We start from the raw sequence: 18,868 nt of genomic DNA, 5'->3' as shown, positions 1-18,868 counted from the left end.
GAAGAATCTATAGAAGTACCTGGACAACATGGGAAAATTCATTAAGAAGTACCTTAAGGCATTTCTAAAAAAACACATAAAGCTTATAAATTATCAGAACGTTTGTTCAAGTTTGCAGACACACTAGCCTCATTAAATTTGCAAATGCCTAACACTTGTACATACAGTGAGAAAGGAACTGCAAATTCTATGGGTACATGATTAGAGTGTTAGTCCTTCATTGGCAATAATAGATAAAAGCTCATACACTGATAACCGTTAGTGTGTGTTTGCAAAGAACTCACTGTAGCAGTTCGCCTCTCACTGAAGCATTTGGATTTCTGTAGTTCCTTGTAGAGTTCACCTTTAGCTGCATATTCCAGTATCAAGTAAACTCGAGTCTGTGATACAAAATCTTGGTTAACTGAGGTGGCATAAATAAAATTCAGGTTCAATATGCCTACAATCTTTATAAGTCAAGATAGAGTCGAACCTGATCATAGAAGTAACCATATAGACGTAATATGTTTGGATGCCGGAGGTGGCTTTGTATCTAACTTCACGTCGCAGTTGATGCTCAACTTGAGATTGTTTGAGCTAGCTCTTGAAAAGAACTTTCAATGCCACGATATGGTTATTCTGCCTCGCCAAAATGACACAAAGAAATCAGTTATAACATAATGAACGTACCAGGAAAATGAACTCTAGTATGCTATGCAACATTTCATATGAACATGCAACATTTCATTGCACCTCATGACTTGATGATGCTCAAACAATGCATTTTACAAGCCCTACTACCTTTTCACATATCCACTAAACGAAGAACAAAATACTTACCACTAAGATGACAACAACAGAAATGTCGATTTCCATCACAAGATTCCAATTGACCTATTCCTCCATACCACCATCCTGCAAAATATAATAAACACATTTAGTTCACCTTTAGTTAGATATGAACATGCAACATTTCATTGCACCTCATGACTTGATGATGCTCAAACAATGCATTTTAGAAGCCCTACTACCTTTTCAAATATCCACTAAACGAAGAACAAAATACTTACCACTAAGATGACAATAACAGAAATGCCGATTTCCATCACAAGATTCCAATTGACCTATTCCTCCATACCACCATCCTGCAAAATATAATAAACACATTTTCTTAATGAGTTTATCGTTAGATTTGTCTATCTTCCACCAAAGACACAAGTATGATTCAGTTTTAGATTTATAAAAGGCCTCAAACTACCAACCATAAGGAAACTCTTTGTTCCTTCTCCATTGGATCTCAATATGGTCGCCTGGTTGCAAATCGTTCAAACAATTGGAGATATGAAGATCATAAGCAGGAGTGTCTATAGGAGGCGACCTTAACCTATCCCACTCAACTCCTTCTATGACCACAGTTCTTCTTCCATGCGGTGGATATCTACAAGTCGAGAAGAATGAATAACGCACGCCATGTTATATGAAGCCAGTGTGATAACTTTGACAGACATAACTTAACTTTTCATCAAAAGGAGAACATATTTTGAATTCAAATGAGAGCAATTGTCCGCATACCTTGCCAGAAAAGTGTTAGTGCGACCATCGTAGCTAACTTCAGCATCATAACATGAGAGCGTAAATCCTAAATGCCCATGCTGTAAAACAACATTACAAGCCTTAGCAATCCAATGAGGCAAAAAGGGGAAGAATCCATCGACTAAATGAACAATCCATCCGATTTAACTGAAGAGCAAATCAAAGTTACCGACGAGTGTGGAATTTTGACAAACACAGCATGTGCAGAACATATGATAATGATGATACACACAAGGAAGAGTAACAATCTTGAAGATATGTATGACTTTTTTTTCAGAATAATGGAGTCTGATCATTTACCTCACGGTGGAGGACGGGAGGCCGGCGATGCTGGCTGGAGGCGGTGCTGGAGGTCGGCGATGCTGGCTGGAGGCGGCGCTACTGGAGTCGGCGCGGGAGGCAGCGCTGCTGGAGTCAGCGCTGGAGGCGGCGCTGCTGGAGTCAGCGCTGGAGGTCGACGCTGGAGGGAGGCCGGGCGACGAGGGAGGCAACGGGAGGGAAGCGGCGCGCTTGAGGGAGGGAGGCAACGCGAGTTGGAAGAGGTTTAGTGCCTCCATGAACTCCTTGGTGCTAGACCGTGCGATAGTGCCCAAATTGTTCACCAGATCTACAAAGACAAAAACAATTACCAATGTTCTAGCTATTTCATGTTTTCAGGTTTTGCTGATCCATCACTTGGAGAGCATCATTTACAAAAAATGGTGTACCCTCAAAAAGTTGGATTACGATGAACTACTTGTAGTGAACACAAACATTCGAACGAGCATCCCGACAAGGTGCGGAGAAGAGAAATTATCAGCTTTGGTCATGCCGATGCCGCTGTCGATGATGGAAAGCGTCTTGTTCGCCTTGTCAGGCATGAGGCGGATGAAGAGCTCCGGCTGGGCGTCCAGCTTGCTTTTGTCGGTGAGACCCTCGAACTGGATCTTATCGAGTGCCTGCAGTCACACGATTTGCTTCAGCAACGACAACACAGGGGAAAAAAATGGGAGGAACAACATGGAAAGCAGCGATGTCTCACATCCGAGGCGTTGTTAATCAGCTCGCGCAGGAAGATCTCCTTGTTGGAGTAGAAGGTGTTGATGAGGAGACTCAGCAACTGGTTGATCTCCGCCTGGAACGCGAAGGTCTCCGTCTCCCCCATCTGCACGTCCGCCATCACCTCGATCGAAAGAAATTGGTTTCGCGAACGGGAACCGGAATCGAATGAATCAAGTGCTTCGATGCGATCTTGTCGGCCCCTACCTTAGCCGGGAAGAGCGAAGAGAGGAAGGAGGAGGAGGAAGAGAGGATCGGACGAGGTGGCAGAATGGAATGATTTATGCTGTGATTTTTCTTAGGACTGAAGAAGGTGGTTTTGATCCTACTCGGGAGAGGAAGGGGCGTCGATCCAGGAAGGGGAAGAGATCCAGGAAGGGGAAGAGGGAGATAATAGACATTGCCCTAGGACTTTTCTGCAAACTCATTCACCCTTGTTAGATAACAAGATAACTTAACTTTGGACCCTTTGACATAATCAAAACCCAAGTTCGATCGTTGGATGCTTCCCGCACCAACATAAAAGACTTCGACAAGATAAAAATAGAAAATGAAAAATTGAAAGCAGAAATAGAAGAGTTAAAAAATCGTGCATGCTCACATATTCAACAAGCTAGAAGATCTAATAGATTAAATTAACACTTTAAATGCCATAAGGGGTAAATTAGAAAAATATCACAGAAATATATTTCTAAGAAATTTTTGATTAATCATATAGGAAGGAATCTATTTTGGATTTCAAAATCATATTTAGGTTAATTTTTTTACATGCCTTGTTCTTTAATTAAAATTTTTGAAAGTTAAACCTAGGGATTTTAGAAAGAAAATTAAATATTTAATTTGTTTTAAAAGACTTTGTCTAGAAGTGGTTGTTTTTCCAATAACCAAGAAGGCCTAGTGCTTCGCTACAACCTGGAAGACAATTACTGAAATGAATATTTAATTGACTAATTGTTAAGCATTTAATTGTTATAAAAATACTTTCAAATAAATTGTTTTGCATAAATTCTGTTAGAAATTAATTAGAAGTTAATTTTTAATATTAAAAAATTTCTTGAAAGTTTAAATTTTTGATTTTTTTTTTTTGCAAAGTTACTTGCTATAATGCATTCTTAGAAAATGTTCAAGATTTTTCATGATTAATAATCATTTTTTTTAAAAAAAATATGTCTTAATGTAGAAAGGACTTTATTTTTTCTTACAATAATCTTAACTTTATATGAAAATTTGTATCTGTCTTATATATGTTCGTTAATTTTTTTAACAATTAAAAATATTTTTCAAAGTTTTTTTAGGTCCAGATTTTTTGATGTTTAATCTTTCAAAATTTGCTAGATAAGAGTATTTTTTTCTTAGACTTTGTTTTAGACTTTATTCTCAAAGTATTTTAAAGTACCCTATTTTTATGTGATCAAAAGGGAGAATTGAAGATTAAGTCTAGGGGAAGGGTATCATTATTTTTTGCACATTTTTATTTGTGATATTAATTACCTTAATAATATTATTTTTTACCCTAACTTAACTTAATGTTGCTCACATCAAAAAGGGGGAGATTATAAGTATCCTATGGTAATTTTGAGGTGATCAACAAAGTCATGTTAGGTTTTGTTATTGTTTAACCCCTGTGTCTAAGTGCGTAGGAACTAAGGAGCATAGGAAGTCGAGCTAAAGACGCAGTTAGCGAGAAAGATGACATAGGAGGAGTCGACGGGCTCGGTGCGTCCTAGGGATGAGGTGCTACGGAAGAGTATACTGGTAGACGAGAAGGAAGCGCGCTACATTTCCAAGGGACTAGAAGCCGGAGAGGAAGCTTGCTCGAGGAGAAAAGAAGCTGAATTGCCTTATGGAAAGTGCCTTCCATGGCTTGGAAGGCAACTTCCATGGCTTGGAAGGCGCCTTCGATGAACAGTGCGAAGGCGCCTTCATTGGCTTGAATGTGCCTTCCATGAACATACGAAGGCACCTTCAATGGCATGAAGGTACCTTCCCAGTGACTGTTGGTGAAGATAAAACTTTATCTTCGTACGAATAAAATTACCATGCTGGAGGCACCTTCTAGCCTCGGATTGAATTTTATAAGGGCTATAAAAAGACCCCTAGAGCTAGAAATAATTAACAACTCTTGTATTCATTTCCTAGCACATTTTTGAGCATTCAACGAGTGCAATAGGCTTCCCCACCTACAAAAAGGAGATCTTTTTAGTGCTTTCTTTTGTCTTGGATTAACAACTACCTAGGGTGTAATCAAGTAACTCCTTTGTGTCTTTAATTATTAGTTATTTAATTTCATTTTAATAAGTGTGCTACTAATCTAAGTTGAAAGATCAAAAAGGGTTTTTTGTTTTATTTTTCAACAGGCAATTCACCCCCTTCTTGCCTTCCCAACCTGTTCTAACAAGTGGTATTAGAGCCCAACAGCTTTAGGAGGACTTACTGCCGAATGAAGCATAAGAGATTGCCGGACCAAGCATCTATCCATTGAAGTTCGAGGGGGAATTCGTGAGCTGGAAGAAAAAGAAGGAGGTATTCTTTAAGACAGATTTTGATTTACTATTGATCATTAAATTTGGTTTTGTAGCACGAGAGGGCAAAGAAGAATACAAATGAACGAAAAAGGAGCAAGCCGACTTCATGGCAAATGGTAAATCAGAGTTCCATTTGCTTAGTGTCTTACCACCTCAATGTTGGTGCAGGAAACATCTGACGATTAAACGTATATTTTGATTATGTCAAAGGGTTCAAGTTAAGTTGTTTTGTTATTTAATGTGCTTGAATGAGTTTTCAGGAAAGTCCTAACTGCGGTTAGGCAGGTGGAAAATCCTAAGGGGCGGTAACCTTAGGTCCTAGGGGGTGGTAACCCTAAGTGGTGGAAAACCCTAAGGGCCGGTAACCTTAGGTCCTAGGGGGTGGTAACCCTAGGTGGAGGAAACCTCTAAAGGGCGACAACCTTAGGTCATACGGGGTGGTAACCCTAGGTGGTGGAAATCTTAACGGGGGGTAACCTTAGGTCCTAGGGGGAGGTAACCCTAGGTGGTGAAAACCCCTAGGGGGTAGTGACCCTAGGTCCTCGGGGGTGGTAACCCTAGGTCCTAGGGGGTGGTAACCCTAGGCAAAAAGCTCAATCGGTCTGGAGGACCGTACTGACATCAGGTATGCTCTCCTGAGTGGAGTAGGTGAGGACGCATTCCCCGGAAGAGGGAACAGTAGGCGTCAGTTCGACCTAGAATTTTCGGTCGAAAATTCGAAGTCAGAACTGGACAGTCTGTGACTGTCAAAACTTTCATATTATTATGTTTATTATATGTGCTAACTTTGTTTTACAGGATATGTGGTTGTGTTGTGGACTAACCTATCTTGCAGGGACAAAAGAGCACATTTGGCCTCGGATAAACAGTACCCGAGGCACCCTCATGGAGCTTGGAGGCACCTCGGGTGCAAAGGAGCAGAGTTTACGCGCAGCGGAGCTGGAGGCGCCCTCATGGTGGCGTGAGGCACCTCAGACAGCATTGGATGTGCCTTCAAGGCTTATGGAGGCGCCTTCAACAGGATAGACGAAGACTTCTCAGCTTATCCACGCGTGGCTGACTCGGGGAATGGAGGTGCCCTCAAGGGGCTTTGAGGCGCCTCCAACAGCCCTTATAAGGTGCACTCGACCAGCAACTCAACACAACAGTTACCGAGCTATCCTTCAGCTGTGCACTGCCAATGAGATGATCCGGCTGAGCTACAACAATTCCCCGACGACTCGAAGCTGCGAATTTTCCATTCTTGTTGTCGGTATAGCTTGTTTAATACTGTTAAAATTGTAATACTCTTGTAATCTTTTTTTGCGCAATATAGTTGTTGGCCAAAGTAGACGCTCAATGAGTGTGGGCCTTAGAGTAGGAGTCGTCCAAGGCTCCGAACCAAGTAAAACACTTGGGTCTTTCTGTGTGTGTGTATTTTATTTAATTCCACTGCGTTACTCGTCGAGTTTTCGATTACATCAAGTGAAAGCCACGAGCGCTATTCACCCCCCCCCCCCCCCCCCCCCCCCCCCCCCCCCCCCCGAGGCCGCTCTGAATGAGTGAAACCACCAATCGAGCAGGGGGGTCCTTTTTGAAAATCAAAATTAGATATCGTTCGTGTTAAAAATAAAACCTTACGTCTTTCATTTTTTTCCCTCCAAAACTATTTTTTAAAAAAATTCATTTTCATCTCTTCACCACTTATTAGTATTGATAAAATATCGCATTTAACAAAATTTGAAATAATATTTTTTAATAATATTTTATTATTTTTTCTCAAAATTTGTGAATTCCTATTGCTATCTTTTTCCGAGAAATAATATTTTTTAATAATATTTTATTATTATTGTTTTTATTATGCGAGATTCTTTCTTAATGGCTCTCCAAGGAGGTTATAGCACAGCTCGACCTCCGCTCTTCACTGGCAAAGATTTCGGCTACTGGAAGGGCCGAATGGAGTCATATCTGAAAACCCAGTTTGAAATGTGGATCATCATCAAAACTAGTCTGGACCTTCCAATGGACAACGCTAGCAAACCTATTTCATGCGAGAACTGGGATGCTGCACTTTCTCAAGCAAACGTATACAATGAGGAGCTGAACCGCATCAGCCCTTTCTCAAGTGCAAAAGAATTGTGGCAGAAGTTGATTGAGCTACATGAAGGTACTTCCAATTCGAAAGTAAGTAAGCATGATTTAATAGATGAATTATTTGAGCAGACTAATACTACTCTGGACGAGGAAGGTGTTGCATTGGTTGTAGGTACAAGCAAGACAAAAGAGGCTAGAAATAAGAAGGTGTTGAAGGCCACATGGTCCGAGTCATCAGACGAATCTGAATCCGACAAAGAAGACCAAACGAGCTTTCTCGCTCTACCGGTACAAGCGAACATCGTCGAAACCGATTCCGAGTTCAAGTCCAAAACCGAGAGCGAATCAGAAACCGAGTCCGAGCAAAGCCATGGATCCGTATCCGTTTTCGAAGGGCCAAACACCATTGTAAGTTCTCTATTTATCGAGACTAAATTAGACGATCTACAAAACATAGTTACTTATTTGTTAAAGAAATTAGCTAAATCCAACGTCCGGGTCAAGTCACTCCAAAAGGAGGTAACAATCCTTAAGGAAGTGACTAACTCGAGTCCTTTGATTGAGTCAGTTCAAATTGGAAGCTCAACTCAAGTTCAACAACTTAAGGAAGAAAATTCCAATTTGAAAACTCAAGTTAAAGAACTTAAAGACACATTGGAATGGTTCATGTTGGGTTCCAAGAATCTTAATTTGATTCTTGGGAAACAAAGAGTCATTTACAATAAATCCGGACTTGGGTTTAAGCGTAAACAAAAATTCAAATCATATCTGTCAATTATGAATAGATCAAATAGAAACATAATCCAAGCATGAGTCCCCAAGTCAAACCTGACTAATCAAGTCGGACTTGGACAATATTGGGTCCCCAAGGATCAGATACATTTATCTTGATAGATCATATCGAGGCTACTATTTTTAGAATTATTTGATGATTGTTTTTCTTTTCTCTTTATATTATGCATGCCTAGACTAGGATAGAGTAAGGACCCAGGCATAATTTACACTTGCTTAGTTAAACCTAGGGGTTTCAAAAAGAAAATTAAATATATAATTTCTTTGAAAGCTTTGTTTAGAAGAGGTGGCTATCCTATACCCAAGAAGGTCTAGTGTCACGCCACAACTTTGGAGCCAATCTTTGAAATATGTATTTACCTGACTAATTGGAAAACCTAAGTCTAACTCAAATGTAAATGAATTCTTAGAAATAATCTTAATTAATCTTAACCTTCTCACAAAACTACACAACGTTCCCTGATTGATAACTTAGAATCGGGTGAGATGGATCTAGGATAACTTAGTAAAAAAAAAAATTATTTTAAAATTTCTTTTAAAAATCTTTTAAAAATTATTTTAAAAATCTTTTTAAAAATACTTTAAAAATTATTTTAAATATCTTTTTAAAAATCCTTTAAAAATTATTTTAAAAATCATTTAAAGAATTCTTATAAAAATCCTTTACAAATTATTTTAAAAATCTTTTAAAAATTACTTTAAAAATTATTTTAAAAATCTTTTATAAAAATTATTTTAAAAATCTTTTAAAAATCCTTTAAAGATCTTTTAAAAAAACCTTTTAAAAACTTCTTTTAAAAATTACTTTAAAAAATATTTTAAAAATATTTTAAAAATTCTTTTAATAATCCTTTAAATATTATTTTAAAAATCTTTTAAAAATTATTTTAAAAATTACTTTAAAATTATTTTTAAAATATTTTAAAAAATTCTTTTAAAAATCCTTTAAAAATTATTTTAAAAATCCTTTAAAAAATTATTTTAAAAATCCTTTAAAGAAAATATTTTAAAAACATTTTAAAAAATTCCTTTAAAAATCTTTTAAAAATTATATTTAGTTCAAAATATCAAATGATATTTTTTTATTCAAAATCTTAAATAATAATTATTTTCAAATAATATTTAATTTTCAAATCATAATTTCAATTTTCAAAATCATTATCTACAAAACTATATTTTTCAAATCATAATAATTTCAAAATTCAAAATAAGTATTTACAAAATTAGTATTTTTCAAATCATAGTTAAATTTTGAATTATTAATTCTTAGACTTTCAAAATTTTAATAATTAATTTTCAAATCAGATTTTATTTTAATGATAATTAATTTTAAAATCATATTAGAATTCGAAAATCCTAATCACCTAATTATTAGATTTTCAAAAATCTTACTTATTTTTGATAACTAATTTCCAAATTATATTTAGTATGTAAAATTTTCATTATTTTTTAATATATTCAAAATTTTAAGTGTTTACTCATTTGAAATTCAAACTCACTAAAGTTTTAAACTTATCTCAATTTCCAATGGACGAAAAATTATGACTCAATCAGAATCAAATAAAGTTAACTCTGTCTCATACTCACTCATATGCTAAACATGCTTGATAACCTACAATGGGTGAGATGGAAATTTAGGAAATTCATATGTAACAATTGCTAAGTTTTTGTTAATTTACATGCTTGGACTCTAGGATCCCCAAAATTTTTAAGCATTAATTTTGGGGGAGTGAAGTGAGTGAGTTAAAATTTTTGTTCAAAATATTGTGAGAAAGAAAGTTCATTTTTAAAACTATATTTGGAATAAACAAAAATATATAAATTTTTTTTTAAACTAAGAAGGGGCCTTTTGTCAATTTTTTTTAAGACAAAGTACTTATCTATGTTTCTCTCTAACTCCTTCTAACTCCTTTTTTGAAAATAATTTTTCAAAAGCTTAGCTAAATCTTTGTTAAAATCTAAGTATTTTCAAAAATATTTTTTAGCTAAGTCACGAAAAAGAAGGTTTCAAAACTCAAGGTTATCAAAATTTGTTTTCACATATTTTAAAGCTAAATTTATCAAAGTGTTTTTAAGTTAAGTTTTGAAAGCTAAGTACTTAACAAAACAGTTATTTTCAAAATTTAGTTAAGTCTTTGTTGAATATAAAACTTTTCTAAACAGATTTTTTTTGGCTTAGTTTTCCTTGAAATAAAACAATAAGGAAATGCAAACCAATACATGTCGATGTAACGTGGTTTGGAGATAACTTGCTTCTACTCCACAGCTGTCCGTAAGGTGGATGATCCCTCAATCCGTCAGTAGATTAGTCCCCGGAAACTTCGGCTAGCTCAAACTTCCTTGTGGGTGGAGAAACCTCACTGAAACCTCACAACATCTTCAACCAAGAACACTTGAACACAAAGGAAACCTTGAGCACTAAGTGATTACTAATTAGACTTTAACCAAGTCCAATTTCGTCACCTTGGCCAGCCATCCCAAGCTCCGTCTTATAGAGCTTGGAAGAAAATAGCCCTGCTATTTTATCGTTACCAGTTGACTGGTCCTTGCACCAGTCGACTGGTGCCTGCCCAACGATTCTCTACCAGTCGACTGCTACAGTGCATCAGTTGACTACTATAGTACACTAGTCGACTGCTACAGTGCAACATTCGACTACTACAGTAATAGCTACAGTGCCATTAACTTGTATAGTTGTCATGCCCCGGGTGAGTCTCTATCGAAAAATTTCGGCAGCATCTCCCCTATACCGGTGACAATCTGAACCTCACATACATGCAATATATATCAACCACATGCGGTTGGAATATATGTACAGAAAAGAAACAACCACACAGTAATACTCACAGCCTACTCGGCTGGATAAAAGAACTAACAACAATCATACAACTAATATGTAGCCCACACGGCTATATCAAAAGCACAACGAAGAGACGAAGAGGAAACCCACAAATACTAAAGTCCACGAAACACATCATAGATACAAGTCCACAATACACATGTCCAAACATAGTTCGTTCGCACAACTCTAAATCCAACAAATACGAAGAGTAGGAAAAGAGAAGCAAAACCGATAAGAATCCTCGGATATAACGTGGGAAGTGGGACCGGTTGGCAATGTACTCCAAGCAGCTCCATATCATCTACCTACTAGCTGAAATCAAAACGGGATAGATGGGGTGGTGAGTATAGGAAACTCAGCGGGTAGTAGTTAGAATAAAGCATGGAGTACATAATGATATATGAATCAATGAATACAGTCTCCATAAGTAAAGAATAGAATCATGCTGTCAAAAGTACGATACATCTAACTATATCTAATACAACAACGGTATATGAATGAACCTGATATAATAAGTGCACATAACATAAATGTACATACCCAAAAAGAATCAATACCATGTTACCATGATCCGTAAACTCACCGAGTCAACAACATACTCCTGACACCTGTGCAATACATATACGACTGCAAATATATGTAAAGTAAATGACATGTATGCAGCATGGCATCCAAATGTAACAACCATAGCTCAATCAAGTGCAACATATCACAAACACATTCAACTAGTATCTACTAGACATGTATGTAAACATAACTCCACAAATGCATCGCGCATCATATGCAAAAGTGCATGCATGCTCCATGGTCACCCCCGACACCTCTCCAGACACCACGACCCTTGTATGGTCGAGAGGCTTGGGTCCGTGACAAACCAAACTAACCTCAACGTACGTAACTGCTATAGAGTGGCTGAGGCGTTCGGTACGCTAAGTAGTTATCTAACTACTTACCATCAGGGTCCCTAACTACTCACATCACAGGCCCCCTAACTACTGAACCCTCTAGACCCACTATCCAAGAGTGATCAAGGCAGACAGAGTATGAAACTGAGCAGCCTAGTGAGTAGGACAGGACTAGCTCCACTCCTAGCTACCACTCTCCCTTAGTGGCCGAATGGACAGCTAATATGTCTGAAGACTAGCTCATACCTAAAGGAGCTGGTGGTCTTCAGACCATCCACCATAATGACTGGCGACTAGCTCATACCACAAGGGAGCAAATGGTCGTCAGTAATGTAGTGTATGATGACATGATGTAATAATCATAATATAAGCAACGTCATCATCAATGCAAACTCTCTAAACCTCGTAAACACCTCCCATAATCACAACAGACATGTATGCATGCACCACAACACAAAATGGTCAATCAACTATACAACTCCAACAATACATACTCATCACATGTAGACTAAAACATCAATATGTATGATCAACACGCTAACTGAATCAACCGGACACTCCTATGATACAAACTCTACATGTACATATGTACAGAGTCCAGATATCAAGAGTCGAGACTGTAGTGAATTAAACAAGATTATATCAAGGGTCAAACAAAATGACAAGAAGGAAAGCAATCAATAATCAGAGTTAAGGAATGCAACCTAAATATCTAATTATAACCATGCTTTATAGTTCAAAGAACTAAATAGGAGATAAGAAAGAAGTACCCGCCTCAATATATCCCGTATCGACAGAACCACCCACGTCACGTAGAACGTCGCCAATCAAGGTCCTGTATCACATATACAATTTCATGTAACTATATATGTGTACTCTACAAATAGATGAATTAATTTACAAGTAACTAGCCAACTTTCAAGCAATAGCTGACCATGATTTCTACTCCTTTCTACTGGTAAGTGTAGATTAAATTTCAACTTAGCTTACCCATCCAAAAAAACAAATTCCCATTATCGATCTTAGTTATCACTAATCCTTTCTATATCACCTAACAAGAAATGAATCTAAACATCATGGAAATTCATTTCATATTTAGATTCATCCACATTTGCCCCCCAATTACCGAAGCAGAAATAAAATAGAACCACACAACATTTTAGTTTGTAATCCAAACACTGATAATAATCAAAACAGCCTACTCTTAACCCTCTAACAACTAATCCGAACAATTCACAACTCTTTTTGTTCCATCATTGATCTAGATCAAGTAATTCACTGAACTTACCACAACTAAGGTTAGATCAAGAGAGTAGAACAAGAACTAACAGTGTATCCATTTCCTACACGCAGTGAACTATACAGTGCACCTTCACTGGTCGGATTAAAAGAAAGAACAGCAAGAACTAGAAGATTTAATCCCTACAACTGTAATACTAAAAATTACTCTCCTTACCTCTTCACCCTTCAATCGTCTGAGGTAATCACAGATCTGATGAAGAGATCGATCCAACCGAGCTGTGGTGGCCAGAAATCAAACATAAATCTCAGCTTCTAACAAGATCGTCCAAATCAACACAAGAAAAGGGAATCGGGAACTCGAATTCACGACCAAAAACCCAACTGCTTACCTCAAAGATCACAGCTAGGGCACGATCGGTTTCCTTGTTAACGAACAGAGAAGGAGATCGGGAGGAAGCGATGGTCGTTACCTCCCCCAAGCGGTCGACGCTGGCCAGATCCAAATCTCAATGCCCTCGATCCCCTTCCGACAGCAGGCAAGATCCCCAAATCGAGATCTGTCGCCGTTGTTCATCGAAATCAGAGAAGGGAGGAAGGGATCGGGGAGAAAGAAGGTTCGGCTGTAACTAACCTCTCTTCCTCTCACCGCTCCAAGGTCCGCTCCTCGCTGGCGCCACCGAGAGAAGGAGAAGTCATCGTTCTCGGTCGCATGAAGTCTGAAGTCGCGAGAAGCAGAGGAAGAACCGAGGAGAAAGTCGGGGGAAAAAGAAAAGGCTTCGGCGCTTTATTGCGAGGTTAACCCAAACCTTAGTTAGCTCAATTAAAACCTAAGTTTAACCTAAATCAATTCCCACTTAATTTGAGTATTCTAAACCTGCCTCTATCTCGCCCCATCGATATATCCCTCAAAACGAGTCATATGGACTCCGTTTAACTCCAGAAAAACTTCTAAAAATTCTTAAAAATTTTCCTAGGGTTATTCCACGATAACCCTAAAAATAATTTCGTATATATTACAATAGTACTCGTTGACTGCTACAGTCTTGACCTCACTACAATCTCTCATGCACTCGTACCCTCACTACTCTCTTGACTCTCCTTTGCATTCTTGACCTCTTGCCTTCAAGCATACTTCCTTTGGCTCTCATCCCTTAGATGCATCCAAGCCCGTGGCTCGTCCCCAATGTCATTCTTCGCATATGCCTCGAAGTCGCTTCCCTCTGCGCTTGTCCTTGATGCCTTGTCCATGTTCCCTTGGATGCTCCATCCTTCACTGGACCTGAAGCTATCAAGATGAGTCATATATGTATCCTGCAAACCTGCATACTCACATATACATATCAAATAACGAGGGTAATCCTAACTTAAACCCTTTGCCCAAACACCAAAACACATGGTCGCATGGACCATTGGGATTGCTTTAACAATCTCCTCCTTTTTGATGTTTGGCAATATGTTTAAGTTAGGGAAAACAAAGAGCAAATAACAATGCTAATAACAAATGGATTTACGTTGCCAAGGCTACACACTTGGACTTACACCGTCGAATAGACTTATGTTACCAAGGCTACACACTTGGACTTACACCATCGAAATAAATGCAAACATGCATTGGAACCTATCACAAGGCTCCCACTACACCTAAACTCTCCATTGAGATAGGAATTTCTCACAGGGATATTTAAGAACCTATCACAAGGCTCCCTTTACGCAAAGACACTAAAGGTTTGTTAGTTAGAGCCCTAGAGCCAATCATTTGATGATTGTATGGACTCATGTATATCATATTCTTAATAAAGGCATTGGTTTTTGGTTATTATACTTATTTGTATTAGTGTCAGATAAAATAAGTATAGTAACGTCCTTGAGTAGAACGTTCATACCTATATCAATCGATTAGTTGAATCGATAGTGAGATGATATAGGGAACACTACTCTAAATCATTCCTAGTCGAGTATTAACATTCAGGGACAATGTTAATGCAATAAGACTAGCATGTAGGTCAGCTCGATGACTTGATCTCACAAGTCATGGATATAGAGATATCAAGCTGACACATGGGTATGCATTAGAGAATGTATACTGAATGACCCGCCATGAGAAAGTATCATGGATCGTTATATGAGTGTCATATACTTTCTCATGTGGCTATTAGTATGACTATTAGTCCTTAGACCTGAAGTCACCATGGATCCCTACATAAGGAGTTATGTACTTTAGTTTTCGAAACGCGTCACCGTGGCGGGTGGACTATAAAGCGATTCTTGGGTATGTAAATTATGCAGAGGATGAGTGATGTAGAAGGATCTATCCCTCCCATATGACGGGAGCGACATCGCTATTCTTGATAGAGTGAGACCACTAAGCGCATGGCCTTGCCCAAATGAGTCAACATTAGATGTTGAGCTCATTTGATCGAGTGAGTCTACTTGGAGTTCAAGATTTAGATTGATTGGAGGATGACACGGTGTATGCCTCACATTTATCAATCTAGATGTCTAGGATAGAAGGACAATGTCACATATTGTGAGGAGTCACAATTAGTAGTCACAAGGTGATGTCGGATCTCGACATTCTTGTAACTTGGGTAGTAATGATGTGTTGCTAGATACCGCTCATTACTTATGCTCCTAAATGGGTTTAGGGGCATTGCCAACGTTACAAGAACCTATAGGGTCACACACTAAGGGCAAATAGATGGAGACTAGGTTCATTTGATGAACCTAAATGATTAGGTTCATATGATGAACCAAATTGGATTAAGAGTAATCCAAAGTAGGATAATTGAGTTGGACTCAAGTTGGTTCATGTGTTAAGTGAGTCTAATTTGGACTTAGACTCATTTAATTAATTTAATTCAATAAATAGAGATTCATTAAATTAAAATTAGCTTGAACCAATGGTTAGATTAGATCAACCAAGGGATAGGAGTGGTCAAGTTTGACTTGACTTAAGTAGGAAGATGAAGAGTCATGTTTTTGACTTGACTTTGACTTGACCAATGCCACATCATCAAGGCCTCTTCATTTGGTCAAGTTTGACTTGACCAAATACCACCTCATGGGAGTTACCAAGAGTTGTGACTCTTGATATTCCATGGGGGTTACAAGGTTTAATGTGGCCGGCCACTTTGAGTGTAAAATGAATGTTTTATTTTTCATTCAAGGCTAATTGATTTCATCTTCTTCCTCTTGCTCACAATTCTTCTCTCCCTCTTCTCCTTCTTGCCGAGACCTTGCTTGAGTGCTAGCACACTCTAAGGTTTCTTCTCCATCTCTTGCTTGTGTGGATACAAATAGAGAAGTGTCTACTTTGACACTTTTGAGATCCGGCGAACCAAGGACAAGCGGGATTGCGAAGGGCTTCGCTACAAAGGTATAAATGGTTTATCCTTATGTAGATCTACTGTAGATTAAAGTTTTTCAAACTCGTACTCGTATTTTCGTTCGGTTTTACCTTGCACGAGATCCGTGGCTTGGGCGATTCGGGGTTTCCGCGACGCGAAAAGCGGTTTTCGCGGCCCGAAAAACCCAACAGTGGTATCAGAGCCACGTGCAAGGCTTGTACGAGTTTGTTTTTATTTTTATGAAAAATAAAACCTTCTGTGATTTTCTGTAAAAAATTAGTTTTTTATGATTTTATGGGTAATTTTTCCGTAGAAGCGAAGCACAAGTGTCTCGGCACTTGTAGGCTTCGGCTACCGGAAAGATCTTTCAAAACCGGCTTCGTTTTGCCCCAAATTCATTTGGGACAGCGGGCTTGGGTGCCATTAGATCGCAAAGGAGCAACTCACGATGGTTAGATCGTGGGTAGGGGTACTGCCCCTAACCCCGCAAGGGGATTTGCTCCGCGATCGCACCCGAAATCGCTAAAAACGAACCCGCCGGGAAGATTTTTCCGAAACGGCAATGTCTCGACCCAAATCGTTTTGGGACAGCGGGTTTAGGCGCTGTTGGATCGCAAAGGAACCCTCGCGATGGTTAGATCGCGGGTAGGGGCGATGCCCCTGGGCCTCGCAAGGGGATCCGTTCCGCGATTGCGCCCGAAACCGCTAAACGGGACCGCCGGGAAATTTTATTCGTAAAATTATAAAAATTAATTTTAAAATTATGGAAAATTATGAAAAATATATAATTTTGAATTATATATTAATTTGTGATAGTCATGGCCCAAAGCCCAATATGATTGGTTGTGTTGTAATTCTTAATACGGTCTGCGTGCCATTATGTGTTTGCGAGTGTTGTATTATATTCGCGACCTGCACGTCGTGCCTTCTCTTATTTTCTTGTTGTAAATTAGATTTAGACTCGAATGTAACTCGAGTTTCAAATTGTAATGTACAAATTGGAGCGGTGGAGGGTCCACACGAGACGGAGTTCCGAGGCGGGCACGAGCAACACAAGGTGGTCAAAGGGAGTAGCTTGAAGAAGCTGTTGACCCTAGGTTGACCAATCGATCTTCTCATTGGCTTTAGAAGATCATAGTAGGGCCATGACTAAATCACAAATAGATTAATTAATTGCTTGTGTATGTGATGCATATTTAATAAGTAGTTAATTAATTAGTGCCTAACGATTAGATTAGATCTAAGTCGTGCACATGATGCACCCTTGCGATTAGATTAGATCTAAGTCGTGCACTAGATGCATCCCTTCTCGATTAGATTAGATCTCAATCGACTCAACTCTAATGCCTAACCGTGCCATGATACCTATCACTACCTCGATCACATGTATTGTTGAATCTGCCAAAGCAGAGCAATACATATTATCTTGGTAGGGTACGGAGGGACAATCTTGGTCCCGTCTATCAACGCATGGGTGAATACAAACTCAATTAGATTGAGTATTCATAGTTACTCGGTTGGATCGAGTCAACTACAGGCATTCATCCAATAGTTGGAAAGATAGGTCAATATCACATCTATATTAACTCTCGGGCGTATTAGCCAAAGCTAACTCGAGTTCTAATATAAATGCGGATATTGATTCTATAAACAAGAGTTGCATAGAGATGTAATTGGTAATCGTTACCTACCGATCATACTAAGCCTTGGGTGTATTAGCCAAAGCTAACTCAAGGGTTAGTATTAGCCAAAGCTAACTCAAAGGCCTAATTAAATGATTTTAAAAGAATATGATATTTATTTCTGCAAATTTTTCTGTTGTAGATAACCATGACGTCGAACACGAATTCCTTCTCCCTGCAATCTGTCCTTGAGAAGGACAAGCTCAACGGAGCGAATTTCCTGGACTGGTACTGGAACTTGAGAATAGTTCTCACCCAGGAGCGTAAGTCATGCGCGTTGGAGCAGCCCATTCGGAGGCTCCTCCGCCAATGCCCATGAGACAAAGATGCTTACAAGAAGCATCAAGACAACGCATTAGATGTGTCTGTCTAATGCTCGCGACCATGAACTCGGAGCTTGAAGCAACATGAGTTGATGAGCTTTTGATATGGTTGAGCATCTTCGCCAACTATATCAGGGAAGGTATGAGAGATTTGAGATCTCGAAGGCACTGTTTCAGTGCAAGATGTCAGACGGGGCTCCTGTAGGTCCTTATGTACTCAAGAAGATTGGGTACATAGAGAACCTACAAAGACTGGGGTTCCCACTTGGTCAAGAGCTGGCCACTGACTTGATCTTGCAGTCCTTGCCGGATAGCTATAGTCAATTCGTTCTCAACTATAACATGAACGAGATTGACAAGCCACTGCCCGAGCTACTTAGTATGTTACGAACTGCTGAGATTAACCTTAAGAAGGTTAAGCCCATTCTGATGGTCCAAAAGCACAAGGGCAAGGGCAAGCCCAAAGGTAAGGGAAAGTCCCAAACCAAGGGCAAAGGCAAGGCACTGAAGCCTAAAGGAGGGGTCGC

The 18,868-nt window shown here is 38.8% G+C and overlaps 2 long non-coding RNA genes across 2 annotated transcripts; both read right to left on the bottom strand.

Annotated features, from left to right (window-relative positions):
- Positions 1-289: 289 nt before the first annotated feature.
- Positions 290-1,825, bottom strand: LOC122053798. The gene is made up of 6 exons (XR_006132368.1): positions 1,552-1,825; positions 1,242-1,417; positions 1,050-1,124; positions 820-894; positions 473-618; positions 290-380 (listed from the first exon to the last, which is right to left on the bottom strand). It is a non-coding gene; the product is annotated as an uncharacterized LOC122053798 (long non-coding RNA).
- Positions 1,826-10,953: 9,128 nt separating this feature from the next.
- Positions 10,954-13,764, bottom strand: LOC122051956. Its single transcript, XR_006131633.1, has 5 exons — positions 13,621-13,764; positions 13,379-13,546; positions 13,204-13,265; positions 12,518-12,582; positions 10,954-11,154 (listed from the first exon to the last, which is right to left on the bottom strand). It is a non-coding gene; the product is annotated as an uncharacterized LOC122051956 (long non-coding RNA).
- Between the last annotated feature and the right edge of the window lie 5,104 nt (positions 13,765-18,868).

The sequence above is a fragment of the Zingiber officinale genome, chromosome 3A (genome assembly GCF_018446385.1).
Source record: "Zingiber officinale cultivar Zhangliang chromosome 3A, Zo_v1.1, whole genome shotgun sequence".
NCBI classification, from domain to species: domain Eukaryota; kingdom Viridiplantae; phylum Streptophyta; class Magnoliopsida; order Zingiberales; family Zingiberaceae; genus Zingiber; species Zingiber officinale.
The sequence above is the reverse complement of the archived record's forward strand: the minus strand, read 5'-3'. Positions and strand labels throughout refer to the sequence as shown.